This window comes from Equus quagga, chromosome 5 (genome assembly GCF_021613505.1).
Source record: "Equus quagga isolate Etosha38 chromosome 5, UCLA_HA_Equagga_1.0, whole genome shotgun sequence".
Classification (NCBI taxonomy): Eukaryota; Metazoa; Chordata; class Mammalia; order Perissodactyla; family Equidae; genus Equus; species Equus quagga.
In genome coordinates this window covers 128665429-128688423 of record NC_060271.1, presented here as the reverse complement: position 1 = coordinate 128688423, position 22995 = coordinate 128665429, and the positions used below count along the sequence as shown (strand labels likewise).

The window sequence follows — 22995 nt, the reverse complement described above, 5'->3', positions numbered from 1 at the left end:
TAAAAAATATTAGAAAGGAAGAAACAAAACTGATTATTTGCAAACCAATATGATTATATGCATAGAAAAATCTATAAGATCTTACAGATATATTTTTAGAGTTAATAAGAATTTAGTAAGATTTTGGGATGAAATATCAATGTCTAAAATTCATTGGCTTTTGATATATTAGAAATAAAGTTAGAAAATAAAGATTAAACATACACTCTTAAAGAATACCAAAATTTATGAAGTACTTAGGAAGCAATCAAACATAAGATGCAGAAGATCGATGGAGAAAATTTATTATGAGTAACCTAAATGGATATAGAGGTAAGATATGTTCTTTGTTTGAAGGAATCAATATATTTTAGATGCAATTCTCCTCATATTGATTTATAGGTTCAATGCAATTCCACTTTTTTTAAAGCATGATTTTATAATTAACAGAGCAAAAATGAAAAAAAAAATAGCAATATTCTTGAACAAGACTAAAGTGGAAGGATTTACTTTAGAATAGATGAAGACATCATAAGGATCAAAATACTTAAGACTGTAGTATTGGTGAAGGAATGCAGAAACCGACAAATTGAACATGATATAGAGGCTTAAAAAATTCCATATATACATGATATATGGAAGCGGCATTGCAGTCAGTGAGAAATGCAAAATGCTAGGACAATTGAGAAAAGAATATAATAGCATCATTACTTCATAGTATAAAAAATGATTATAAGTAGATCAAAGACATAGATAAAACTATAAAGCTTTTAAAAATTAACATAACTGAATCTTTTCATAACCCTAAATGAACTACAAAAATTATTAATAGTAAAGGAAAAGACAAATCATCAACTATATCTAGATTAAAAATTCAATTCATCAAAAGGTACCACATGGAGTGAAAATCAAAGTTATCTGCAACATATATAACCAACGAAGTTTAAGCATCCAGAATATATAAATAATTCCAACAATTAAATAACAAAAGACTTTAAGGAACAACAGAAAATTGGAAAAATTAAATTTGATCAGCACTTCATAAGAGAAAAACATACGGTCAGTAAATATGAACATATTCTCAACTACAGGGTTGTCTTATTTCATAACTCTGGGTGATACAATTCACAATGTTAATTCAAAGGGCAGCCTCGCTGTCTGATCACCTTCCATATTTGATCAAATTCTTCATCCCCACCATCACCCAAGTGATATCTGATCACCCTGGCCTGCCTACAGCAAGAATCCCCCTACTCTTGATGTCTGATGTTGTAAATTTCTGTCCACTGACCCCCTTACTCCACTAGTTGGCTATAAATCTCCACTTGTTCTTCTTGTATCCATAGTTGAGCTCCATCTCTCTCCCCTATTGCAATTGTCTTGACCCACATTGTGATAGTTCTGAATAAAGTCTTTCTTACTCTTTTGAGAAGTGTCAGAATAACTTTTTTCTTTAACACTGTGACCATTATTGTATTCCACAAGCACGTGTCCCTTACCACACTTCTTTGCTTTAAACCAGCTGACAACTCAACTCCTCAAGTATGCCTTCCAAATAGACACTCACTATGGGATCAAGCACTGCAAAGCTATCGTCTCAAAGAAGTCATCGTACACATACACATGATTTGTTACATCATTCTTGAGACAAAGAATTTCTGGATTACAAGGAGGATCTAAGTGATGTAGGATTGTGAGCAGCAGGTAGGTGGAGAGGTGAGGAAATGGTGTTCATTCTTTTACTTTTTTATCCGTGCCCAGATAAATAGGCTAATTTTCTTGGCTGAATTCCCGGTACAAAGAGAACAATTCTGCCAAAACAGGGATGAAGCCAGATACAGACTGCCCATTTGTAAGTTAGATTTACATCCCAATTTATTTAACCAAGAATCTAGAAATGCAGCTAATCTGTATGGCCACACAGAATAGAAACATTTGGCTTCTCCCAGGTGCGTTTCCCAAGGTTCCACAGAGACCCTAATGGAAATGTGCAGCTGGTACTAACAGTTTGTGCAAAGATGATCTTGCTGATTTCAACATGCTTAATTGTTGCCGTGTCACAGTCTTGTTATGCTTTAGCTTATATCATCATTCAGGAAGGATTTAGGCAAGCTAACTGTGCATGTACTTGTTCTATTTAAGGAAATATCTACAAAGAGCCAAACTCAGAATTAGCAAAATCATATTCTTACCCTAAGTAAAAAGCAGTCACTTATCTGACACACCCAAATCTAACTGGTTATTGACTCTTGTAATATTGGTTTTCTGCTATTCTGCTCCTATTTTGCTCACTAGAGAGCCTCGAAACATTTGATAAAGCTAGTCAAAAAGGAAATCTTACACTGAAACTCTATGCCGATTTAGTAGGTACAGCTAAAAGAAAACATTCACACAAATAAACGCGATGGAACAATGATACACCAGGAAAAATCAAACAATAAGCTTGAGTGACAATATTGAATATCATAAAAATATAAGGAAAGGTAAAAATATGAGCTAGCACAAACTGGGTTGATTTATATTAGCTTGACAATGAATCTAAATATACAATTAATATTTAAACAATATTCATGAGTTTTTATTTTCCAATAATCTACTATAAGGTAAGGAGATACATCTACCAATCCAGCTGATTTTGGAAATATTAGCATGTCCCTTTTATTTGTTGATTTTCAAGCAGAAAACAATAATGCATAGATTTTTTAAAAATATACAGAAAACTTTATACCTACAAAAAGCACAAAGAATGTCTTGACATCAAGAAAAAAGAAACTGCAAGCATCAAAAAAAAAAAGACTATTTATAAAGGATGAAAAATTGGTCAGGAAATTAGATGCCAGATTTTAGGAACACATATAGAGATTTTAGAGAAAAACTTTATGTTCCAAGAATTTTATGCCCTGCCAAGTTGTCATTCACTTGTATGAATGCAACAGAAAGACATTTTCTGCTTTCTATGGGCTTAAAAGAATTTTCCTAATGTCTGGATTTTGGAAGATAGACTGAACACATGCTGGATTTGCCCATGTCTCACCAAAACCCAGAAAAATGATATAAAAGTTATATTAAATTCAAGTTAATGAATACTTAGTAACTATCAAATACATAAAAGAGAATTCTTTGTGGTCAAGAGGCATGATGTACACCCAGAAAAACTATCAAAGTAAGACACTGTGGATACCATAAACCTTAGACATCTAACAAAATGTCAACGTGAATGATCCATACAAATCTGCTTGAGAAGCCGGAGTTCACTGGCCATTAAAAAAACAAAAAACAGAAAAGATAGACAAAATGTTTACACTTTTGGACAGTAAATACAAATTTTTAAACACTTAATGTACTAAAAAGGAAATAAAAAGAAAATTGAAAAATATTTAAAACTAAGCAAAACTTATAATCTCAAGTTATGGAATGAAGCCATAATGGTAAAAAGGGGACCAAAAGAAACGTACTCTCTTCAGTGAGCTTACTAGAAAATAGTATACTGGGGCCAGAAATTATACACGTCAGTTCATGTATGTAAAGGTATAACTTTCTTGGTTTTCTCTAACTGGCTTTGTCTTCCTGTGTAGACCCTGTCCTCTCTGGGGCTGTTAAGAATTTGGACTGGGGAGCCACCTGCCCAAGTTTGCATCTAAGCTCTGCCATTTCCTGATTGTGTGAATTGGGAAATTTCCCCGTGCCTCAGTTTCCTCATTTGTAAAACAAGGACAATTATAGTCACCTACCTCATGTGGTAATTGTTGGAATGAATGAGCTATAGTATAGATAAACTACTCAGAATCATATCTGGTCCATACAAGTGTTCGCTACTATTTCTTTTTATATTGGAGGCCAACTATTCTTAAATTTTTTCAATTAAATACAGGGGATGCCTTTTTGTTTTAAACCATTTTCTTTGTGGTAACTATAGAGTCACTTTGAAAATCACATTCCATATTAAAATTATTTTATCACCTTGCAGCTTAGGCGTCAACATATGAATTTTTCGGGGACACAAACATTCAGACCAAAGCAGTTCATCAGAGAAACCATCTGATTCTCAGGCTTTCTTTTTTGGAAGAGTCTTAATTATTGATTCAAATATATGTCTCCAAATAATCTAGTCCTCTTGGTGTGAGTTTTGGTAGTTTGCGTCTCTCAAATAGTAGATCCATTTCATCTCTATTACAGAATTTAATGAGCATAATTTCATTCATAGTATTTTTTATTATTTTTATTATCCTTTATGATTTATTTATTAGCCTTTATCACCCACGGAATCACTAGCAATGCTCAATCTTTCATTTCTCTTTTTTCTTGGTTAGCCTAACTAGACATTTATCACTTTCATGGATCTTTTCAAAGAACCATATTTTGCTGTCATTGTTTTCTTTTCTAGTACTTCCCTATTATACCATTAAGATATTATAAAAATATCTTTACATTTCTAAATTTGTGTATGGCTGTTTTTAAAAATCCATTATTCTTTCAATAGTCTTCTTGCACTTTCACATTTTTGTCTTAAAATATTTTACTGTTTTCCAGTGTCCCTGGATTAATCTGGGGTTTTCAGCTACAGCTCCCCTGATTTGCAGCTGGCTAAAGGGATCATTTCCAGATTTAATGGTGATAAGAGACACTTGTTTTCAGTCCCACCCCCTGATTTCATTTATGCTTACTTCCCATTCTAATTTCAACTCATAATTATACTTGTCCCTGGCAATTCCCTTTATTTCTTGCAAGCTAAAAAAAAAGTATTGAAAAATATTTGTGCAGAATGCCTCAAAAGATCTTTTCTTTCATCTGTAAGTAAAATCTCCCTTAAAAATATAAATTGCAGAAAACAAAGCTAAAAAGTATTTTAGTAGAATGAGGGACTAAACATAAATAGAGTTAGGAAACAACTAAAACAGGAAAATGTATAAAGAGGACGCTTACTAGATTCATGTTGTATTTACTTTGTTATCTATAAGCAGCAAATTGCTAAAATATGGCTGGTAGATTTTATTATAATTGAATGTGACAAATTAGATATTACTTATAAAACCCACATCATTTGTTAAACATGAATACAATTTTATTGCTACTATCATTCGAAAATGAGACGAGCTCTGAATTTCGCTTTGTTATTCTTGTTCTTACGTAGCCTCTTTTTTTCTATTATTGAGGATAAGTTCAATAAAGACCATGCAAACTAGAAGCCAAAAGCTTTTAAGATCAGGTCATTTATATTTGGCCCCAAACCGCAAAGAATTAGTCAATCTTATCCACATGGAGATTATTTAAATATATACATTTTGTTGTTGAAGAACTATGCAATTCTTGAGGATGGAGACGCTGTTTCCTTGACTATTACATCCCTATTACAGTGACTTGCAAATAAAAGGATCTTAAAATTATCAACAAAGAAACAAATACCATCTCATGGTTCCTTGCTGCAGAAATTCAACAGAATGCACTGTCATAATCTCTCATTTGTTCTTTTTTTGTTGGTTTGTTTCAAGCAGTTGAAGACAGTGGCAAAAAATCAAGAAAAATTAGGTATTTCTTCATATAATGTAAAGAGTGATGTGCAAATTCTTTAGTGTGATCAATGTCTAGTATGTGTCAAGTAAAGATTTCATGTAGCCTTCTCAGATTGAAAGGCATTTGTGTTAAATATCAAGAAATATTATTAAAAATGAAAGTGGAGATTTTCTGCATAGTGAAATATCTATATCACAGAAGATTATATAAAATGAGAATATATTATCAAATTATTAAAAAGCGTGAGAGAGTTAAGATGATAAAGAATCCCAAGTAATAACCTTACATCAGTTAAGAAACTGGTATCATTTGCATTCTGTGTGATATCAAAATTATCTCTAAAGAAAAATGAGAAGACTTTCAATAACAGTAATTTTTCCAATTCCAAAGTAAATTATGGAACTTATAGTTTAAAGGAATATATTGAATTATATGTTTGGAAAATTTAAAAAAAAATTTTTGTGAAAAATCTAGATCTGAAACAAATTTGAAATATTTGGGTTGAAGATATGGTAGAAGAAATACTATTTTATGAAAATTTAGTGTCTACTGCCAAAGTTGATGCCAACTTTAAAATTGTTTCCTAATTTTTTTTTCAAGTAAATGGTCTGAATTAGAGGAAAAGAATAATTGGACTAGAGCTTTTTCCATAATTCTGGAATCCTAATCATATTTTCAGGGAGGAAAAATTCTGTTTGTAGAACATATAGCATCATTTCATAAAAAAGAATTGCCACTCAATGCTTTATAAAATAACTATTTAAATATGAAAATAAAGGAACACAACAGAGCTTTATCTTTCATGTTTCCTGGGATAGGAAAATAAGCTAACATATGTAAGTTAACTCTGCCATTGATATCATGTGATCAATCATATATATATAAAATGATTACAGATAATATTTCCACTACATTGACTTCTTCTTCTCAATGTTTACTTTTATGTTTTATTTTGAAATTTTAAACACAAATTGTATCTTTGCTTTTAAAAAGAGACATCTCAGTAAGATTAAGCAATTCTAGTATGGCAATCTTCCTCAAGCAAAAAGAGGAAAATTGGCAACAGATATTAGCTCAGGACCAATCTTCTCCACCAAAAAAAAAAAAAAAAAAAGAAGGAATGTCTAATATGGTTAGGTAGGAACTGAATGCCCATGGGTTTATGTGTCATCAGGATATTTTGAAACTAACAGTGAATTATGAACCAAGAGCTCGGCGGGTTACTCGGAGATATTCATGAGTCACTTTATTTCCGTGCATAACACCCTGAGCTGCTGTTTTTCCTCGGTACCAGCAGAAGAATGCACTACGCAGATTGAGCTCCAGAATCTGTTGCAGATCTAATAATCTATGACTCCGCTTTGAAATTAACCTTCTCCCATCCAATAATTTACATTAAGTTATGCAGAGAAAGAATATTAGTATAGATTTAGGTTTGTCTGAATGTACCATATTTATGCTAACGTTGTTCGTGAGAAATTTACAAATAACACAAAATACGGAAGTAATTATACACTAACTTTAAAATTATGAAACTGCTCAAAAATTTTCTGAGCTAACAGTTTTTGGATGTTTATAATATCATATAACGACTGTTTTTTTGGAGAATGGTTCAAGATGTGAGCAGGAAGACCCTGAACTCACCTCCTCCCAAGGACAGAGTCTACAGCTCCATATGGAACAATTTTCTCTTAAGAAACCTCAAGGCTGGCTGAGTGATGGCTACACACGGGGCAAAGGAGAAGAAAACCACACCGCGGCAGGTAGGACAGTCTGGGACACAATCTCGCCATAAACCCCTCCCCCAGGGGGGTGACCCACAATTGGGAGGGACTCAAAATCTGGAGCTTCTCCATGAAGAGCAAAGGTTCAAACCCCACATTGGGCACCTCAATTTTCAATACCTGCACCTGAAAGACAAGCTCCCGCAAACATCCAGTTTGGGAAAGGAACGAGTCTGGTGTCCTGAGACCTGCAAGATTGTAGCCAGATGAAAACCTCTCTAAAGGGCTCTCACATTGGGGTTCGCCCACCCGGGACCCAGCTTAGAGGCAGCCATGGCGCCCAGACTTAGAGTGAAGGAGGCTCACCCGCTTCTATTAAAGCGCCGTGCTGAGGAGCAGGCAGCTAATTTAACACGCACACCTAGGAGTTGCTGGAACACCCCCTGGGATGGAGACTGGAGGGCTCCATCTCCACGCTCTCCCTTTCTCGGGCTCCAGAGCACCAGTGTCTCCCGGAAGCGAGCTTTTACACGCGTCTGGTGCCCTGACTTTTGCAGCTGCCACACAGGGGGCACCTCTTGATCGCCTGGCTCTGGAGGGGAGCTTGCCTTCCTGGCCATGGGACTGTGACTATCTGAGTCAGCCAGAAAGGAGCTTAAACCCTTGTTTGGTGCGCTGATTTTTACAGCTGCTACCAGGGGACACCTCTACAGTGCCCGGGTCTGGTGGCCAGTAGGGCTTAAGCTCACGGGTCCCATAAGACTGTAACTCATGGAGAAAGAGTTCTTAAACAGCTGCCACCCCCAGAGCACAGCAAGAGGCAACAGACCCAGGAGCTCAGTCTTTCTGTGAAGGCAACCTGTTAGCTCACTGTGGCGGCTGCGGCCTGAGGGGCAGGCTTCTAATTAAACGCGCCACCAGGGGCTGACTGCCATCCTTTCCAGAGACCTCAGAGGGCGCTATCTTCTGCTTTCCCTCTGCCACACTCCTGAGTGCCAGTGTCCCCTAAAGGGGAGCTTTACCTGAGTCTGGTGCCTGGTTTTTCCATCTGGTTCCCTGGTGTTTGCAGCTGCTGCCCAGGGACACCCCTTGAGTGCCTGGCTCTGGTGGCCACGGGGGCTTGCATTCCTGAGTCCCATAGGACCGTGGCAATTGGAGAAACAGTTCTCAGCGGGCTACCACCTCCAGGGCGTTCCTTGGACAGCAGACTGGGGGACACCCCAAGTCTCTCTGTGCAGAAGGGCTCTCCTCTTGTCCTGAAGCTTCGGCCTGAGGGACAGGCCTCAGGTCTGGGACACACCTAGTGGCCTACAGAGCTGCTCTCAAGGAACACAGCCTGTGGACACCAGCTTATTGCTCTCCTTCTGGCTTACTCCAGCTTGCTGGCATCTCCCAGAAAAGAGCTTATACAGTCATCTGGAGCCCTGATTTTTGTGACTGCCACCCAGGGGACACCTCCAGATCACCTGGCTCTGGTGACCCGCAGGGCTTCCCATTGTGGTCCCACAGGACTGTATACACTCGCATACTTTTAAAAGCTGCTGCTTGAGGGTCTGGTTTCCAATCAGCCTGAATCTAGGTGCTGAGAACCTCCCCTCTCAGACACTGACAGGTCTTGGCACACACCGAACCACTGGGAGCTATTAAAAATACAATAGGCTGGGGCTGGCCCTGTGGCCTAGTGGTTAAGTTCAGTGTGTCCTGCTTTAGTGACCTGGGTTTGGTTCCTGGGCATGGACCTACACCACTCATTGGCAACCATTCTGTGGTGGCAACTCACATACAAAATAGAAGAAGACTGTCACTGACGTTAGGTCAGGGTGAATCTTCCTCAGCAAAAAAAAAAAAAAAACAAAAAAACTCACACAGTAGACTGCTTGAACAAGCACAAAGATTTGAGAGACAACCAAGAGCTAGGGCAGGGTTCAACAATAAGGTTCATCTCCTACACAAGGTTATCCTTCAAGACCGGGAAAGCTGGCTGTTTCATCGGATGCATAGAAACCAACACAGAGAGTCAAGCAAAATAAAGAAACAGAAGAATATGTTCCAAATAAAAGAACAAAATAAAACTTCAGAAAAAAACTTTAATGAGATGGAGATCGGTAATTTACCTGATAAAGAATTCAAAGTGATAGTCATAAAGAAGCTCATTGAACTTGGGAGAAGAATGGATGAACACAGTGAGAATTTCAACAGAGAAGGAAAATATAAAAAAGTACCAAATAGAAGTGACAGAGCTGAAGAGTACGATAATCGAGCTGCAAAATACACTAAAGGGGTTCATCAGAAAACTAAAGCAAAGAAATGATCGTGATTCTACATTATAAAATTGTAGTGATTAAGCACACTCATTATGATTTTTGTGGTCCAGAAATGCTATAATCGGTAAGTCTACTTGTCTACTCATCAAATATTTTCTCTGAGAGAAACTAAGGGACAATTCTGGGGATAATCAGAGAGATGCATTTTCAATTCATTTCAATTTTGTTAAAGTATATAAGGAATATAGTTTGTGGGCCAAGGATTTTGAAAGGCACTATAAATTCAACTGTAAAAGATACACAAAATTTATGTACAAAAAGCTTCTAAAGGGTTCTATCGTATACTAAAACTTTTCCCAATTCCAGGAACATAAAAATACTCAAATATGAGCCCTACCCTACAGAAATGCAATGTTTCTTTGGTGAATGTTAACACTGTGTTATTGTCATTGCTGTTGGTGGTGACAGCAGCAGCACATATATAAGGCACTCTATACAAGGCAAACTTTTAGAGACACAGAGATGATGCTAAGAACATTTGGAAGAGGGAGAGGTTATTCCAAATTGGATGATGTATACATATATAAGTATGATGGTGGGAGGAGGAGGTGACTACTGAGCTGTGTCTTGAAGGATAAGTAGTATATATGGGTATGATCAAAGTTGCTTTCAGAAAGATGCTAAGACTTTCCCCAATAGCTTTATTAGAAAGTACTGGCAAAGTATGGATAAGAGTGGTGACTTCAAAGATTAATAGTGTAAATAATCCTTATATAATATTAAGACACAAATGAAAGTTTATTTAAAAAATAGATATATAAAACACATATACACAGAGTCATAGAATTTGTGCATGTACCAAAATATAGACAGTAGTAGATATCAAATAATTATTGAATAAAAGAATGAATAAATAAATTGATTCTCTAAGACTATGTGACTTTATTATCGTGAGCCTTAAAGATTCCATACTTTTTAAGCAAGGACTGGAATTTATTCACTTTGTATCCCTAGCAACTAATGCTATCCCTGAAACATAAGAGTCCTTCCATAAATATTTGTTGAAAGTTGTTAAATGAATTAAACCTTGATGCTTGACTTAGGATGGAAGCAACCGTAGTTCAGCTAATGCGACATAAAATGATCACTGATTAGATTTCATGTAAATAAATCTATAAATCATTAGTAAATATCGCTGAAGCACACATTCACTCTCTGTCCCAGAATTTTTTTTACTACATTTTAAAAGGACACGGTACTTTTTGCATAAAATATTGTTAAATCTTTCATGACAATGAGTTTGAAAGAAAGCATTTCCACAGTGGGCTCCTGAGAAAGTGGATAGATAATGTCTGTCTGTAGGAGAGTATGGAAACACGACTCCCAGTAACCTCCTATTCCTCTGATCTTATCTACATTCTACATTCCTCTTGCCTCTGTATTTTTAAACATAGGAATTGAGTTTACATTGCTTAGACTATAATTGTTCATCCCTGCTATAATTGCTTTATTAGTTTAGCTGTACCATTGGGAAGATTATTTCCCATTGTGGTTATACAAATTTGTTTTACAAGCCTATATAACTAGAATTTAAATTATGCTGCTGTGGGTAAAAATAATAACAAGTACTTTTTCATGGATTCCTTTGGATGTCAGCTAAAATGATGAATCAGTGTGCCCAAGGAAATGAGAGAAAGTTTGTCCTTCAGAATTTTTTGTATGAAATCCTCAAATGCTTCAAAGGTTTACCTCTTTATGTGAGATCATTAAAGACAGACTTAGAAACAAAATTCATGATAGCACATTATTTTTAAGTACTGTTAATGCAGCCATTGTACTGGAGGCCCCCAGATGGATGGAATATTAGTATCTAAGGAATAGAAAAAGGAAAATTCATGGTACTTTTGTTCAATAGCAAAAAATCTTTTTGATTGTAAGTAGGATGTATTAAACAACTGAATGCCAAAGTTTAGATTAGAAGTGCATTCATGGGAGAGAATAAAAAAGATTTGGCAAGATTGTTTTTGTACTGATGAAAAATAAAAAAAAGGCAAAGCCATGAAAATGAGCAAAAGCTGAATTAAAGTTCTGGACTTCCTCAACTCAATTTCCTACCACTTCAGACACTGTTTTTAATTAGATGGTTGATTCCATTTAAAGATAGGCAAAAATCAGAAAGAAATCAGAAGACGCATTCTGAAATACTGCAAATGGGGAGGACAGGGGCCCAAGAGAGGAGTGATTGGTGATAGTGGTGATGAGGAAAGGGGCTTAATCAATAGGCTAATGAAGAGGACACATTCTAAAAGGAAATAACCTCAGAAACAAAAGAAAAATTCATACAAATACTCCCTCATGATTGTAAAGAAATAAAGATATTATCATACCAATTTAAACTGGAAGAAAAAAGATGTAAGGTTTAAAAGTAGAAATTATAAGACAATTGAGGAATAGTAAATTTGATGAGATGACAAAAATAGATTATTATAACCATCAAAATGAAAGTCACAGGGGAAAGCCACAAAGGGCATAATATATGCAATTGGAAACAGTCCTGACATGAGGCATAGTACCAAATTAAAAAGCAAATAAAAACCCCAAATGTAAAAAATAAAGTATTCATTTTCTATTGTTGGACAACAAATTACCACAAATGTAGTGCCTACAAAAAAACACCAAAAAAATCAGTATTTCTTTGAGTCAAGAGTCCAGGCATGGGTCAACTGGGTCCTCTGCTCAGGATCTCTCCAGGCTGCAGCGGAAGTTCAGGCAGAGCTGTGGTTCGATTCAGTCGTTGGCAGAATTCAGTTCCTTACGGCTGTGAGACAGCTTCCTGTTTTCTTGTCGGCTATTGGCCAGAGGTATTCTCAGCTCTGAAAGGCTGTCCTCTCACAACCTGGCTGTTTGCTTATTCAAAGCCAGCAGGAGAATCTCACTAGATCTCCTATTAGGAGTCTTATTTAACTCAATGTAATCACAGATATAACTATCCCCTATTCACAGGTCCTGCCCACCGTCAGGAGAGGGGATTGCTTAGGGCATGCCTACCAGGGGATGGGGATTTTGGAGGTCACTTTAGAATTCTGTCTACCAAAAATTACAAAATGAAGAGAGAAAACAAATCAAGAAAGAAAATGTGTGCTATAAATTTGATATGTCTGAGGAAAATAGCAGAACAAATAAAATAGGATTTCTGACTCTAAGGTGGCAAAGAACTTTGGGCCTCTTTCGCCCTTCAAAAACCACAGATAGCTGAAGACTCAATCTCTAATTTATAAGTGAAGAACTCTGATGAGAAAAATCATAATTAATTTAGCCAATTAGAGGATAATCAATCTCAAATGTCCTCAGATACTAGCAAGAAACAAGTAAGTAAGCCTTACAGCATCAACAATGCTTAGGAATGAGGCACCAGCACTGCTATGGGTAGTGGTGGTTGGTGTGAAAGCCCAGCTAAGGAGCAAAAATATCTTCCATTTCCCACTCACATCTCAAGAAGTCAAGTGCCTGTACTTTTCAGAAACATGCATAGGATTATATATTTACTCTCTGGAGGAATTTAATAAGGGAAGTACCAGACTTGAGGACACAAGTCTCAGAGCACAGGAGTAAGGTGCTAGACTGCAAAACAGAAGGGTTACTCTGTGTATTGACATTAATTGTAATCCACCCTCATAACTTCCATAAATTAGTGGTCAATATTATAGCTCCATGCTACTGTTGAAATGCCAAATATTAACATTTATGCTTATCAAATTTTAAACCACCTGGTAACTTCTTCAGCCACAGAGAAATTCACCAGCAGACGTGTAACCTCCCACACACACCACATCCAATAAGCATTGTCGATCCCCTCCTTAAATATGAATAGGTGGACAACATTTACCAATAATCTTAATAATTATAAATTCATAATAAAAGACAATGTGAGGAATAGAAGAAAATCTCAAAAAGTGATATGCAGTTATCTTGAGAGAGAGAAAAATCTATGGCATCTATATAGTTGAAAACCTATAAAAAATAAGAGTTTTTGAAAATTAAGAAATACAATTGCAAGAGTAAAATATTCACCAAGAAGAGTTGGAAGTTTAGTATAATCTTAGCAGCAACAGCCGAAATTGATGCCTCTGGGGTGGAGAACTCTCACAGCAGCATTCAATGCCAAAAGGCAATGAGGCAATGACTACAAAATTCTGACAGAAAGAAATGTGACCCTAGAATTCTGAAACCAGTCATGTGTTCTTTCAAATGTAATAGAACAGGATACTCATGAGCTTTACTTTGAAATCTTACTGAACAAGGAGAGATAGTCAAGTCACACAGAAATTAAAATAAGGGACCAAAGAATATGAAGATTTAGTAAAATGATGCTGATAACTCTATAAATATGGAAATAAAATTAAAAATAGAACAGAATTTGTGTAAATTATAGTTCAAGGGAGAATGACTTTTTAAAGCATCGGCAATGTAAGCTTTATAACATAACCAAAAATATCCATATGGAGAATAGAGGTCTTCTATTAAATATCATGTCTTCTCTTAAATAAGGATTTGAAATGACTATTTAAAGTTGAATCATAGAAAAAGCAATCCCAAACTCTTCATCTTCGTATGTTTTGTTGTTATTGTTGCTGTTTCTAATTTAGAAATCTGTTTTAGGACTATAATCTCTTGTGATGGAATATTTAAGTAAAGTTTACTTATCCTACAATTTTACCTCTTGTTCATTTTATTCCATTAAATTAAATTAGTATTAAATTAAATATCCTAAAAATAAAAATAATGTAGTATGGCATAGAATCCCCAGCAAAATCGTTTGTATCAGTTTATCATTCTTTTATTTATCTATTTATAAGTGTGTCTAAACAGAGAAATATCCGGAATGTCCTTCACCAAGGAGTAAAAACGTTTCTATTTTGGCTCTATTTCTGGGCAATGGGATTTTGATAATGCTGGGGAAGGTCATTAAGAGGGCATGACAGCGGGTTGACCTGCGAGATGGACCCAGGCAATTGGAGCCTCCTTACCCCTCCCCTGTCCTTGGAATGTATGTTCCAACTATTCTTCACATACTAGCAGCTTCTTCAAGGATGTACCTTGAGAGAATAAAGTGTTCGTGAGACATCTGGACCGTATGTGACTAAACCCCATTAAGGCTTCTGTGTAAACTTTTAAGATTCTGATAAGTAGGTCCAGAGATCTATTCACCTCATGGCCGTCCAAGACAAGCCTTGTATGTAAGTCTCCTGTTTATTACCCTTCCACCTACCAACCTAGAGTGGTCTGCCTCTTTCTTAGGTCTCTCCCTGCCTTTTGTGTACAGGGGCCAGTTTCAGATTCCATCTGTGAAGCTCCTGAGGTTGTGAATCAACAATTGATGTGCCAGCGAGGAGACCAAAGAAATGGGTCTTGGGAAGGAGGCATCTGTGGGGGAAATCTGGCATTGGCCATTGAGCTGTATGTGGGAAGGGGTGGCCTGTATGTTAGATGCTTGTGAATCACTGCCTGAGGATGGTGACACTCTGAAAAGACTGGCTGGTTTAATGTGTTTAAAGAATTGCCCATAGCATACTGCTGCAAAGAAAGGAAACCAGTGGGCTGGCCACTGATGCCCAAGAAGAAGCTGAAGCTCAAGTTAGAAAGTTGGAAGAAGAGCTGAGGTTATAGAAGGTTGTCTACTTTTCTGCTTGCTTCAGGGCTAGGAGACAAGGTGGGAGAGCAGGATAATAAGTTGGAGACCTTAGTGTGCTGTTTTGCAAAGCTGAGAGGGTGCAAGCTGCTGAGGTTTAAGGTCCAAGTGCTTGTGAGGAAGCCTGATTAGCATGCTAAGAGGTGGAATCCCTGGGAAAGTGGAGAAGGCAAAGGGGAAAATGTGATGATTGACAGTGAAACAGCTAAAGCTCCCCATGATGTCTGACCTCTAACACAAAGGAAAATTTTAAACAGTAATTGCCCTAGACTTCTGATAATAAAAAAATATATCTCAAAACTCCTAGGAGAAAACTTGCATTCTTTCTCTGTCCCTTGAAGGTGTAAATCTTTTGTCTTTGAAATGTAAACACACCAGGAGATAACTAAACCACTGCTGACAATTTAAAAAGAGAAAAAGAGGCTTTTAAAAATAACAGACTGCTATAGCAGCTCCTTTGCCCAAAATCTAGTCCACAGTATCCATAAGATTACTCATCAAGGGCAAATACAAATAATAAAAGTCTTCTCCACAAAGAGTCAAAAGCTTTAGCCATTTGAATGTGTAACCTTAACTTGTCCCATTTTCCAGAGACACAAGTTGAGTTCAACTGTTATTTATAAACTAGTGAGTTTTGTATTGTTGTACCTGGTTCAGGGCTGAAATTTTGGAATGAAACCTATAGGGTCTCTGTGTCTGTCTGTATGCTATGTATGTCTATGGATGTATCTTACGTATATGTAATGTTTTTCTATCTGCAGATGACATTGTTAAAATTTGTAGAGGAGCTATATTTAATTGGCTTGTCCGTATTTTGGTATGAAGTCTACTGGGATCACTTCTTGCTGAATGCTCTCCCCTAGCTAGTCTCATGGTCCCTTACCCCCAACTTGTGTCGGATGGTGCCTTCTCTCATTGCATCCTGTACTTCAGCTGAGCACTGCCTGTATCAAAATGTACAACAGCTGTCTTTTTCACATCTCTCTCCTCAATTGGATTTTGAGGTCCCAGAGAAAATGGATCTCATTTGTTAACTTCTGTGACTCTATATGTAGCAGTGACGTTGGTGATGCCATCAATAAGGGCTTAAATGAATTAATGAATGACATAGCTTGTCCTCCACTCTTCCTTACTTGGACTTAACCAGGGTTGTGACTACTTCTTCTGTAGGGACAAATAGTAAATACTTAGAATTTCTGCACATAGTCTTTACTGCGTATTCTTCTGGTTTTAATTTAAAAATTTTTAATGACCATTTAGAAATGGAAAAAACATTATTAGCTCCAGTGTCGTTAGAAAAAACAGGCCATAGGCCACATTTGGCCCATGGGCTATAGTTTGTCAACCATTGGTCTAAAAGCCATGGACACCAATGAGTCATTAATAAGCCTTGCCTCAACACATTCACCCTTTTGGTAGAGGTTATTCCAGACTATCAGAGACATTATTGCTTGGGTTTGTAAACATTTAAGCTTAATCCCATGCGATAACAACCTTTCCTTCACCTGAATCAGAAGTAGAATCCTTTCAGTTTTTGCTTCTGTTGATTGCCCCAGTCTATACATTTGGCCACCTCAGATAGTACATACAAGTCAAAGTAATTCAGTGGTAGATATGGGATTCTACCTGCCACCACTGAGTGTCTTGACCTACAAGTATGAGAATCCTGTTACTCCTAAGACTTCTTTTAAATTTTATTCTTTACAGCTGTCTTGGCTATCACTGATTTTTATGGTTCAAGCTCAAATGCTTGCATAGTGTGAGAGGATTTCAATCTAAAATGGAACCAGAGGCTATGAAATGGAGAATTTCATGCATGCACACTCAGAAGGATGGAACTTAAGAACTGAGAGACTGATTTCCCATAAATGCCTGATTTCCAGAAGGCTGAGGCTTCTCTCCTGACCAGTGAACATCTGCCAAGAATCTCTCCCCATCCTCAAGCCAACGAACTTACTGCTTGGATTCTGGCTGGAGTTCGCTCTCTCAGCACTCCTTGTCCATAAATACAGCCCACCCCAAACCCTCAATGACTCGCCTGTAGCTTGCTACAGCATGTGTTTCCCAAATTGCGATTCCTCTGCCATTCCCAAATAAACTCAATTTCTGGTAATTTGAGTTTGCCTCTGTTGACCTCTTTATTTAGGTTGACAACAGTAAAATGCAAATATTCCAAAGAAGGATTATTATTTTGATCTCAAATTGCTGTTTTCACTTTAGTCAGAGATGAGTGAGTAGGTAATACCAACTAAACCGTCTCTTTGGTAGTGAAGAAGACAACTATCATGGTTTATAGTTTTAATATGAAATTGAACTTTGTGAAATTCCAAAAAGGAATGATAAAAATCATAAGATAGCATTGTATACTTGAAGACACTCTGGAGGTGAAAATGAACCTTATGTTTTCTGAAAATACAAACAAAGACCAAATACTGAGATACAGACCTCACATATATCACCTTTACTCTTTGCAAATCTTTATTAAACCATATAATTCCCATTTTACTAACAAAACAGATATAAGAATTTAGATAACTTCCAGATATCCTTTAATTAGTAGGTTGGGGAATTAATATTTATGTCGAGAACTTTTGATACAAAGCTTATTCCTCCAGTCAAGTTCTTGGGAAGACAGTTATAAAATGAGACACTCTTAAAGCTTTGACTTTTCATCTTTGGAAGTTTTTAAAAAATATATGGCTGGGTCGTGGTCACCTCAACTAATGTGGAGATCAAATAATGGCTTAGGACTATTTTTTATATCCTATTGAAATTGGAAATCACTAGATTATAATAACTTTACTATAACAATGGTTTCTTTGTTGTTCTCAATATGACTTCATGAGTTGGTAAAAACATGACTCAAAACTATGTGACGGAATCTTCTGTCTTTTTATGCCGTGCCACTTCACCTATAAAATGAGACACCCACCAGGTACTGTATAAAATGCCTTTCTATATGGTTTTACCATTTTTCAAAAATGTATAATGGCTTAAAATTGGACTCTAGGCAACCAAGTGCAGAACATGCTTTATCACATTACTTTTTAAAATGATCTCTCTTGAGGCCTGGGATAAAAACCTATTTCTGGAGATTCCTGGATTCTAGCTTGCTGGTCACTGTTCTCATTGTTTTACTCTTGGTAGCAAACTTCTAAAGCTTCCCCTGCAGATATGTAGTGCTGCTATGGTTTGAATTCTGTGTCCTCCCCAAATTCATGTTGAAATCCTAATCCCCAAAGGTGATGGTATTAGTAGGTGAGGCCTTTGAGAGGCGATTTTGTCATGAGGGCAGAACCCACATAAATGGGATTTGTGCTCTTATAAAAGAGATCCCACAGAGCTCCCCAGCCACTTCCTGTATGTGAGGAGGCAATGAGAAGTTTGCAACCAGGAAGAAAACCTATACCTTTTCATGCTGGCACCCTGATCTTGGAGTTCCAGCTTCCAGAAGTGCAAGAAATAAATTTCTATTGTTTATAAGCTATCCAGTTTATGGTTTTGTTATAGCAATCCAAACAGGCTAAGACAAGTACTTTCATCTTCAACAAATACCTAGGAAGTAGAGTGGTGGTCATACTGGAAAAACATCTTAGGCATTAGCACCTGAGTATTATTGGGTCGTGTTCAATTACATGGCCTTGTGAAATATCAACATGCTGATACTTCACTCAGAAACATTCAACTAAATAAACTTTCATAGATATGGAAAAAGATACAAACCAAAAAATGCTAAATCTGTCTGCCCATAACTCACAAATATAGCAGTGAGCAATATTATTTTGGATTGAAAGCTACAGGACTTAAATTTTTCAAAATTTAATGTTCAGATAGTTATTGCTTTTGTTATGATTGTGATGGTTCTCATATTTTTTCATGGAATTGCCTCAGTGGATAAAGGAGTTAATGGCTCATTTCAAAAAAAAGAAGTCTCTACTCTTTTTTTAAAAGTAGGCATTATTATTCTATGAAATACTAATGATCATTTTAATACAAAATTTTTAAAAAATATACAATTATTGCTTTATGAAGATTAAATGGATTGAGTTGACTGCACAGTTGCTTCCTATGCCAACAAGCATACTTCTCTGGGGATACACAAACTCATTTATTAAGAAACAGAGGTCAGAACAATGATGATCGTGGCAGAGAAAATGCAGATACGGCATGCCTAGAATAGTCAGAAAGTGTAGTGCCACACAAGTCTCCTGAGGTTAATGGATTAGATGGCCAGAAATTTGCAACCCAGAAAGTATCAGATGAAGACAGTGCTTAAATGCTGAACCTTGGCCAAATGCGTTGGTGTAAAATATAAGAGTTTGAAAGCCTCTGGCGTAAGATCTAGCTCTCCCAAGTGAGAGAGCAGGAGATAAGCCTAGAGGAACCACCCACAGAACACAGAAAAATAATCTCCCCCAGCACAGACCTATCCCGTCAGCCATTCTGGGTAACAAGTTTTATTTATTTCTTAAGGTGGAGGAACCAGAAATTGAAACCAGAACCCATCCTGGTCACCTTAATCATTGCACAGGATATGCATGTAGTAAACCCATGTATCTCTCATTCCAGAGTGTGGATTTGGTCATTTGCAACAAATCTTTTTGTTGTTTTAATGAAATTCTGAGTCAAAGAGCCCCTGCTGCTCTTTAATAGAGAGAGAAGTCCGCTTTATGAAGTCTACTTGAGTGGTACCTGCAGTAGGCAAATGAGAAAAGTAGCCCAATTCAGAAAACCGTATTAACCAGGGATTATCTCTGACTGAGTGTTACATATGCCTTATTACTAGAAGACATTTTTCCTTTGCATGACTTTTTTTTTTTTAAGGAAAGGATGAATCTGTATGTGGTCAATTCACTTTTCCACTATTCTTCCTCTAGTGACAGGCTGAAGTGATTTCACATTAAGGAAAATGAGTTTTGCTGCTCTTCATAAATTGCTAATGAGCTTTTTGAACAATTGTAGCCCTAACCTGATTCACAAAAAAATCTTTCCAGATTTGCCATTAACATGTCTGTAACGATAAAGGGAGAGAAAAATAGCAAGTGAGTTGATGCCACTTGCTGAGAACTATTTTCCTCTCTTCATTTCAGCCCATTAGATTATTTCTCCCCACAACACTGCCAAGTAGCCTGGATTCAGTTTGACAGTTAAGCCTTCAGATGTCTCTTCTGCTAGCCTGTCTCACTTTGTAAGGGAAAGAAATCCTTCTTGCTACACAGAATTGAAGCTATCAGAAGAACTAGATTTTATTTCCAGCTCTGCCACTCACCAGTTTGTGTGACAGTGGGCAATTTATTCCTCTGCTCTGGACTAGTTTCTAATATGTCAAATATGTATAAAATGGACCTGTTTCTGAAAAGCTAAAAGACCTCCAAAGTCCCTTTCTTTGTTAAGATACAATGATGCTAGAAAATGTATAACTTCTGCAATTCTGTCCTTTAATTTTGTTCCGTGATTTCCTCCTGGGTGGTTTCCTGTCACTTATTTCCATTTCCCTCAAACCAACCAACAACTCATGAGATGCTGCATTTAAATTAGAATGGACTGAGATGAACTTGAGAAAAAACTCAATGGTTCCTCCTTTACTCATCTAACTTCTCACTTTCTTTATCATAGGCAAAGTAAAGAAGCCCATTGGCACTTTTACCACTTTCCTTGGAAATTTCCTTAGCCAGATTCACAAGCTCATCAGGTGCATTTTCCATCTTCCATGTAATTATAGGTGGCAGTTTTACTAATCTTTCTGCCAGTACCTCATTAAGGTCCCCTTCTCTGGAGCTGTTATGAACAGTCTCCTCAAAATTCTTTTAGCTCATGCTTGTTTCTTGATCCTAAAGTCAAGTGCTTTGTATTTTGAGTTTCTGTTACTGTAGCACCCCTCTTCTAGGCACCAAGTTCTCTTTTTTTCTTCCACATAACAAACTACCCTCAAAACTTAGCATATTAAAATAGCAATAAACTTTACTGTTTCTCCTGATTTCACAGAGGGCAGTGAACTTATCTGTTCTCACCTTGATGGCTGCTAGGCCTGGAGAATTGTCAATGGCTTGTTTAGTCCTGTGTCGAGTGGTTCAGGGCTGGCTGGGGGAGCTAAATTGGATTCATGCCTGGATTTGCAGTTCTCCTCTATGTAATCACAAGGCCTCTCCCTGTCCACATGGGCTCTCCATATTTTTTTCTTCATGTGGTCTCCTCTAGAACTCTGACATGAGAGTTTAGGATTCCTAAGGGTTCAGAATGGAAGCTTTAAGAAGATATACCTTCTTAAAGTTTAGGTAAGAATTGGCACAGTAATATTTTTGCCATATTCTATTCTTAAAGTGTCTTAGTTCAGGCTTCTCTAAAAGAATACTGTAGATTAGGTGGCTTATAATACTGCAGATTGTGTGGCTTTTCACAGTGCTAGAGGCTAGAAGTCTGAGATCAGGGTGCCAACATGGTTGGGTTCTGGTGAAGACTTTTTTTCTGGGTTGCAGAGGCCCTTTTCTCACTGTATCCTTACACGGCAGAGGGAGAGAGAGAGCACTCTCTGGGGTCTCTAAGGGCACTAATGCCCTCATGAGGTCTCTACCCTCATGACCTAATCACCTCCTTAAGGCCTGCTAAAACCATCACATTGGGGGTTAGAAGTTCAACACACGAATTTGGGGAAGACACAAACATTCAGGCCATAACAGTAAGTCATAAGAAAAGCTTCGATTTAAGAGGTGAGCACTACACAAAGGAATATCAAACCATGATTCATTTGGTATTCCCAGTGCATCTGATTCCCACGATGATATAGGGAAAATTAACAAAGCCAATGATAGTTTTTTAAAGATTTGGATAATCAGTAAGTTTTCTGCAAGTTGAATTTAAAATCATAGAGATGATCATTGTTTTCAATCAGAGGATGGAAATGGAAATAGCAATAAGTGGATAGTTTTGCAAGGTCTTTAAGAACTAAAATTCATGGGCTTGGCAATTGCCTGGATGTTAGAGTGAGGAAGACAGCAGGTGAAAGCATATACAAAAAGATAACAGCCAAGCCAATAGGATATGAAGAAAGATAAAAAATCATAGAAGATGAATTGGCTCCACTGTCACAAATAGCACTCCACATATGGTGCTGGCAGGGGTTGGAAGTCCACACACAAAGCTAGTCACATATTGCCCTTCAAAGAGCTCACATACTACATAGTAGGTGCATCTGTAGATATACATCAACAAGAAACAAGGTGATGGGACAACTCAGCATAAGTTCCATGCTACTGAACTATATTTTACTGACTGTAATAATAAAGGACTAGAGTGAAGGGGAGGTATCAGTATGGGGGAAGTGCGATCTCAGGTAGCAGCCGTATAGTTTCACTCCTCCCCAAGACTGGAGAGGGACAAGGAGTGGGAATTGCATAGTGATTCAGGCTGAAGTCTTCCTGATTGGTGGACCCTCAGAATGCAATTGTGCACATCTGGAATAGCCAACTCAAAATATCTTACAGTCTTGAGATTTGTGAGAGCTCCATATTTGTAATATGTTAGAAGTGGAAGGTAGCTTTATCTGATTTAACAGATAGACATAAAAAGGGATAGAGAAAAGGAGAAAAAGAGAATGAGATCTTTACTCAGTGGTGATGTACATTAAAATGTGAGAACCACTCATTTAAATTAAAAGAACTATAAGAGTTATACCAACCACTTTTTATGTGTAGACCTTGTTTGGATCCCAATTTGAACAAATTAACTACAAAAAATATAATATGATTGAAGAAATGAAGAATGACTGATGGATTATTTGATGATATTAAGGACTCACCATTACTTTTTGCTTAGCAGAAAAATAATCCTG

The 22995-nt window shown here is 37.0% G+C and overlaps 1 pseudogene; it reads right to left on the bottom strand.

Annotated features, from left to right (window-relative positions):
* The window catches only part of LOC124239698 (Y-box-binding protein 1-like), a 41774-nt pseudogene extending 33940 nt beyond the window's left edge, over positions 1-7834 (bottom strand).
* Positions 7835-22995: the final 15161 nt, after the last annotated feature.